The sequence below is a fragment of the Cydia fagiglandana genome, chromosome 7 (assembly GCF_963556715.1).
Source record: "Cydia fagiglandana chromosome 7, ilCydFagi1.1, whole genome shotgun sequence".
Lineage (NCBI taxonomy): Eukaryota > Metazoa > Arthropoda > Insecta > Lepidoptera > Tortricidae > Cydia > Cydia fagiglandana.
In genome coordinates, this window is record NC_085938.1 from 580,965 (window position 1) to 587,999 (window position 7,035).

Sequence of the window (7,035 nt, forward strand, 5' to 3'; positions counted from 1 at the left end):
CTGTACCTTAGCTGGTTTGTAAAATGTATATTCCCACTTAAAAGCCCTTGAAAAGAAACGTTTGACCGACAAAGAAGAAACAACATTAGACCAAAATAATGATGGAATGGTTATTCCGTAAAGCAAATTGTTATGGGCAGATGAAAAAAAGGCATTTGGTTAGGGCTTACAGGTTAATTCGAATGTCTACTGACATCAGAATGGTATTTGAAGCATGTTATTTATTTAAGAATGAGAATAAGAATATTTGGTTATCGTGCGTCTCGCCCGCGCCAATACATGTGCGGACAAGTAAGAGTGACATGCACGATAACTGAATGACATCTGATTCAATTAGATGACATTCTGACATCATTGTACGTTCGAATTGACCGATTATTCTCAGTAAAGGAGTGTGAAATACGAAAGATGCTGGATTTGAAATTTTCTCGACGACTGGACTGACAATTTGGTCAATAGCTCATGACCGACTACCGTATTCGAACTTCAAGATATTTACAAGAGACGACACGTACTAGATCCATTCTAGATACGTTATAGTTTAGATATCAACTAGTTCTCTTTTGCAGCGCAATTCGGGCAACCAATCTCACTTTTACGTTAGATAGAGTAAGATATCTTTAGATGTGAATTGGATCTCTAAGTCATATCCAGTGGAAATCGTTCAAGAGTATCTCCAGAATTGCGCAAATGTCAAATTTGACAGGTTAGATCTTAAACACATCGTTATCGTATCTTGGTGATGTCTAAAATATATCTAATAGATGTCTATATCAAAATCCGAATCGGGCCCAGAGTGTTGCCTTGGTTCAGCGGAGGATGTCTTTCATATTTTGTTGATATCAATGGTCCAATACCTAGTACCCTTAACCTTACCATACACAAAAAATATTTTGGCACCATATAACATTTTACGACGTTGTTACATAAGAGGTATGCGCGAACGCAGGTGTCAATGCACGTCATTAGCAGATGGCTAATTAAATTATTTCGGCCCACGTCGGCCCGGTGGCCATCGGGCCAAAGAATAACTAAAATTTTATAGAATATATAATAGTCAAAGAGAAGTGCATGTAGTGCGTAGGCAAATAAGTTTTTAATAAGGGACAAATCAAGTTATTTTCGATAAGCTATTTATAAATAATAAAATATCATAATTTCCATAAATTTTTCACAATTTATAACTTGAAAGATAATTAAATTTATAATATAATATTATTAATTTTACAATAAAATCAATGACTTAACAAAAAAAAGACATAAAATTCATAATTATTACATTGTCACGTTACGGGTGCCCCTTAATACGCCTAACATTAATTGGCATAATATGAATTCGCATAACAGTTTTGGCATAACATAATTATGCATAACATTGAACAGGCATAATTAAAAAAGCATACCACTTATTGCGCATAATAATGAATCCACATAATTTAAATATGCATAACATTAATAACTATAACTTTATTTGGCACAAAATGAATTAGCATAATTTAATAAAGCAAGAGAATTAGATGAACTGATGATAATACCAACTCGGTTAGGTCAGATTCACAAGGCCAAGGCAGGATCGAGCGAAACGAAGTTCAAGCTTTTGTAACAAATAATAATGTTTTTGCTGTAATACATTATTAAGGCGGAGTAAGTTCGTGTTCTTTTTTTTAATAACTAGGATTTTTTTAGGTTGTAGAAATAATTTTGCTAATAAAATTTTTGGCAACCGTATTGTGATATTTGTGATCTAAAAAAGGGCAACATTAATTTAAAACTTCGTTCTCTGAATCTACTGAACCTTAAAAAAGTCACTCTGTCTACATTTTTATTAATTTGCCTTTTACATTTATACCATTTAATAATTATGCAAAGTAACTTTATGCTTATTATATTTATCCCAAGTCATCGTTATGACAATTTACGTTATGCGCATTAACATTATGCGTATTCAGTTATGCGGAATAATGTTATGCGATTTAGAAATTATGCGTAACATACGTTATGCCAATTTGAATTAGGAGTATTAATTTATGCGAATTAATATAGACCCTCACGTTACGAGTGATAAATACGTCCACTGCTGCTGCTGGAGATAACTAGGTTTTCCTCAAAGATCTCTACAAACGACTTGTCTTCGCTGTATCATCCAAAGGTTCCCTGCAAAATGAATGACAAAAACATATATGTATTATGGATTACGAGAGTGACTAAGGTAACGCGAGTCTTTTCATATGCTCAATCTAATAGTAAGGGATCTGCGGACAACAGTAACAGTACCAAAATGCGAGGGCTTCGAAGGTTCTTTAATTAGGCTATCAATGTCTAGTTTCGTAATTAATTTGACAGCAAAAATGACGGCGCGGAGGCCACGTGTGAGGTTGATGACAGTGAAAAAATCTGTTTTCTTCCGTATCTGTATATTTATCAAACTATTCTTACCAATAAATAAGTTTTTTGTAAAAACAATTTTTTTGCACAAGCGTTTATCGCTGAATGTATACTTTTTTTCAACAGGCAACGAATACTCATGGAGACAATTCTAACAAACCCAAAAACAATAGGTTGCGTTGTTATATCACTAAGTTCCTATGGCCACCTCCTGTGTCCATCATACTACATATTGATCTATGTAGTATTAGTATGTAAAATGAATAGAATAATTGGAAGTGGGTCTACTTTAACATGCAAGATTAGACCCGAACATATAGGTAAAAAAAAACATTGTGAGTTAAATAAAAGCTTGTAAAAAAGTGTGCGAATGGGATTTGAAGATTTTAGCACAAAACTGCTCGTAATTTTGAATAGAAATCCGAAATTTGAAATATCTCCTTAATGCGTATTTATAGTTCGTTTTTCTAGCATTAGAAAAAAGGTACCTAAACAATCTTAACGTGTCTTTTTATTGAATAACACTTTTGAAAAATAAGTCACGGCTAATATCTACAGGCATATGTAACAATTATGAATTAATAATTGTAATTATGTATCTCCTGCACCAACATTTGTCTCTATTTGACCCAACGGTTGACTGGTAGATCCGCCATTCGTACATTTTTCCTGTGTTTGTGCAATAAAGTTTAAATAAATAAATGAATTATAATACGATTATTTACATTCTTTTGCTTTCATATGTACCTATAATAGTTACTGATTTTTAAAAAGCGTTTTTCAATTAATATACACGTCTATATAGCGTAGTCTTTTTCTAATGCTAAAAAACTATAGAAATGTAAATAATGATTTTATTTCAGTCCTAATACCATTATCTCCAAGCTAGTTAACACTTCCGCTATCAGCCAGCTAACCCTTCCTCTGCAAAGACCCAATCTTCCCTTAATGAGTGGAGGGTTGAAGCTTACGGGATTTGGAGCTAATATCGCGAGTTTAATGTTTTTTAATGTGGTTTCGTAATGCCGGAGGATTTCTTGAGGGAATTTATGGGTTTGCAGACATTGTCTCAGTATTCTCTCAGTCAGTAAAGTGAGGAAACAAGATGCAATAAGATTCCTGTTAGGGTTGATATGGTAAAGAAAAGAGTGGTCTTGAGCGGGTAAGTAATATAATATATACCAATTATTAATATAACATTCACAAGATATACGCTCACTTTGTATAATTTTGAATAATATAAGTTTTGCATTGTATAAAACCCAAATCGTATAATGACAAAAAGGCTAATTTGTTTTTGAATAACATTCAATGTAGTTAATTTAATATTGTATGAAACTTGAATTTCATAAAAATTATATAGTCGAACGATCAAAAACTATATCAGTTACAAGATCTAATAACATAAATGAATAATAAAATCCGGTAAGTTATTGAACCATGGACCAATTTCGTTCTGGCGCTTCGCTGGCCGCTGCCGCGGCACGCTCGCTTCGCTCGCTCGGCTCGCGCACTGTTTGTTCGCAGTTCAACCTAACACTCCTCCTCGCTTCGCTCGTCGTCGTACCTAACGGAGACCTGCTTTAGTAAAGAACAACCGGCAGAAGATACTAATTACTTTGTTACATGTATGATCATATATTTTGGAAGGTATTTTTCTTACGTAATTATTATGTTATAATATATATAAGATATTTCAAATATCTTTATTTGTAATAATTCCTATAAGTTATGAATGTTATATAAAAAATAATTAGCCAATACAAACTTTATATTATTTATTAATATATACGAAGTATGTTAGAGAATTTCTACCATATATGTTATAAACATATATTTTTTGTTGGTGGCCCCAACGTGTGTTATATGTTGTGTTGTGAATGATATTAAAATTAGATAATATCAAATGTTGGTATATATTATACGACGCACCCGTCTTGAGCCATTTTATAAGAAGTTGATCTACTTCATTTTTTATTTGAAAAAAAATCGGTTTAGTTCGAGCTCTTTCGATCTTTTAAAATTAAAAACACCTAATTCAAAAGTTTTCCCTTCCGTAAATTTTTTTCATTGACTTTAAACTAAATACCTATGATGGCTACGGTAGTATAAAACGTATGGAAGGGACGTATGGAAATTTTACACATTTTGATTAGAATCACCTTGGCCTGTTTTTACTGGGTTTTGGTTTACATTCCACAATTTTTCTTTTAGGTCACATAGGAACTCAAAAGAATAAAAAAACAGATTTTTATGAGTACAATAAAAGTTTATTTTTGTAAAACAAGTATTTTGGTAAGAAACCAACTTCAATATACCTACTCATATATTTCCCGCCCCGTTCCCATCCAGTCATAGCGCAATAAATCCGCATGTTGCCAGTGGTGGGTGCGTAAATAAGGCCGCGCATACACCTGGCGACTCCTACGCGCAGCCTGTGCGCACACGCCCTAAAGCGCCTACTTTAATTTTGATGTGATAAAAGGAAAACCAAATAACTTCAGCTTCCTTACGTATATTTTAGATATTGCGTCGACCAACTACTGCATACTGGGCAAGTAGATACATATATTAAGTACGTTATATCAGACATTTATGAAGAAAACAAGAAGTGAATTATTTATTCACAAGTCCTTATTATATAGCCAGGCAACTTTCTTTCACACCCGTTTATAAATTATAAACACTGCTGAAATCAAATAAATAACACCTTTTGCATATTGACGGCTTATAATTCAGCTATCTTATTAAAGTGTGACACCCCTAACCGAATAATAAAGCATAGATAACGAGACGCTTCATAACCTACACCGGCCAGTAGGGCTGTCAACTAGTGAGGTCAGGTTCTCAGTTCCTGGGAATATTGGGGAATTTTAAATACCTATAAAGAATAATTGATAATAGTGTAGAAATCAAAAATCCTAAACTCAGAGTGGTTTTTAAAAAGCATGTTAAGTGTAGTGGTATTAATTAATAAGTATAAATATTGAAAAAAAAGTGAGAACAGACAAATATATCTCGTATTAATTAATCTATCAAGAAACAACTGAAACCGCTGGGATAAAATTCGGTAATATTTTAACTTGTAACTTTATAACCCAGATTAACACCTCATTTTTTTTATCTTTCTTTCTTTGCTTAGATGAAATAAGGCGCGATTAACGATTGATACGAATATACATTATTACTATTATTAGAATCAGTAATACCTACATTTAGTATTTTTAATGTTTCATGACGCGCTCAATAAAATACACCAGCAACAACAATGTGCAAAATATTATATGTTATCGGATTTTTCCTATGTATAAATATTATTATTTAAAGGATATTCCAGGAATACGAGAGGGAATGTTCACACTCCTGGGAATATTCTCAGGTCACAACACTAGCTGTCACACAAACAACATTATGTTTGCGCGCGCAATTTGGTCCTGTCGAACGGAGTTATGGGACGGGAGTTATGGTGGACAAAAATGACGTTGTGTGGTCGGCCACTTCGGCCAGGAAACAAAAAAGTGTTTTTTAAGTGCTCAGAAGGTACTCAGAAATTGTACATTAAGAGAATTACAAAAAAAAACACTTAGTTATTTTACTAAGTTTTTTTTTCATATTACATATAATGTATACCTACACGTTTCTTTTTGACATTAAATAAGGGACTACCAAGCCATTACTTCTATTGGCAAGGTGCGGAGTATGTAAAGAGAAGTGGCACCAATTATCACAAACACACGTAATCTTTAGCGACAGCCGTTGGAACTAATATTACTTTATAAGAATTAACGTACAAAAACTTACAAAACGAGGGCAGCGCTAATCGTGCACCTAGAAAATATCATCAAAAAACTATAATCAAACAAACAAAAAAATACAGTATTTCGTTTTTGGTTTAGTTGGTTTTCCGTATTCCGTTTTCACATAAAAAATAAAACAGAAAAAAAAAATAGCAAAACTGGCTGCGTAGTAATTTAAGCAAATAAGCTATTACTTTTAAACATTCCTAACTACCTACAAATTGACCATAACAACTCAATCTACTTTCAACATCAGCAAACTAAAATTACATTTTAGATCGCCACAAAAACTTCGAATTAGCCTGATTTATTAGTTAAATATAGTAATAAACTTTGTTCGTACCTATTTACCGTATCGTATATATTTACCTCTCTTTTTCTCGAATATGCAAGAGCGATGGAGAGACAGATAACGAAATGTCGATTTTCGATGTTCGCGGTAGACCCTGAGGCCTTAACCCACTTCCTTAGTGGTTTATTTAATCAAATTTACATACAAACAGAGCATTACTGTGGAATGCAAAGATTTATTGTCAATCAAAATTAGCCGAACATTGGGCCAATGTTAGCTTGGCCAAGAGTTGATTAAAAGTCTTGCATAAAAGTAGTTACAAACACTTAAGTTTTCTTATTAAATTAATAAGTGTCGTATTTAATAGTTAGCTTACCGGTAAAGCACGCGACTTTCTAACTGGAAATCATGGGTTCGAAACCCGGCTCGTAACCTACCATAGGTTTCACGGAACATTTTATGTAGGTACGAGGTAAAAATATATCATTTGATATTTAGGTCTCTCTCTTTGGTCGGTCCCTCATGTCTGAGGATCGTGGTCAGTATCAGGGTTGCATCTGG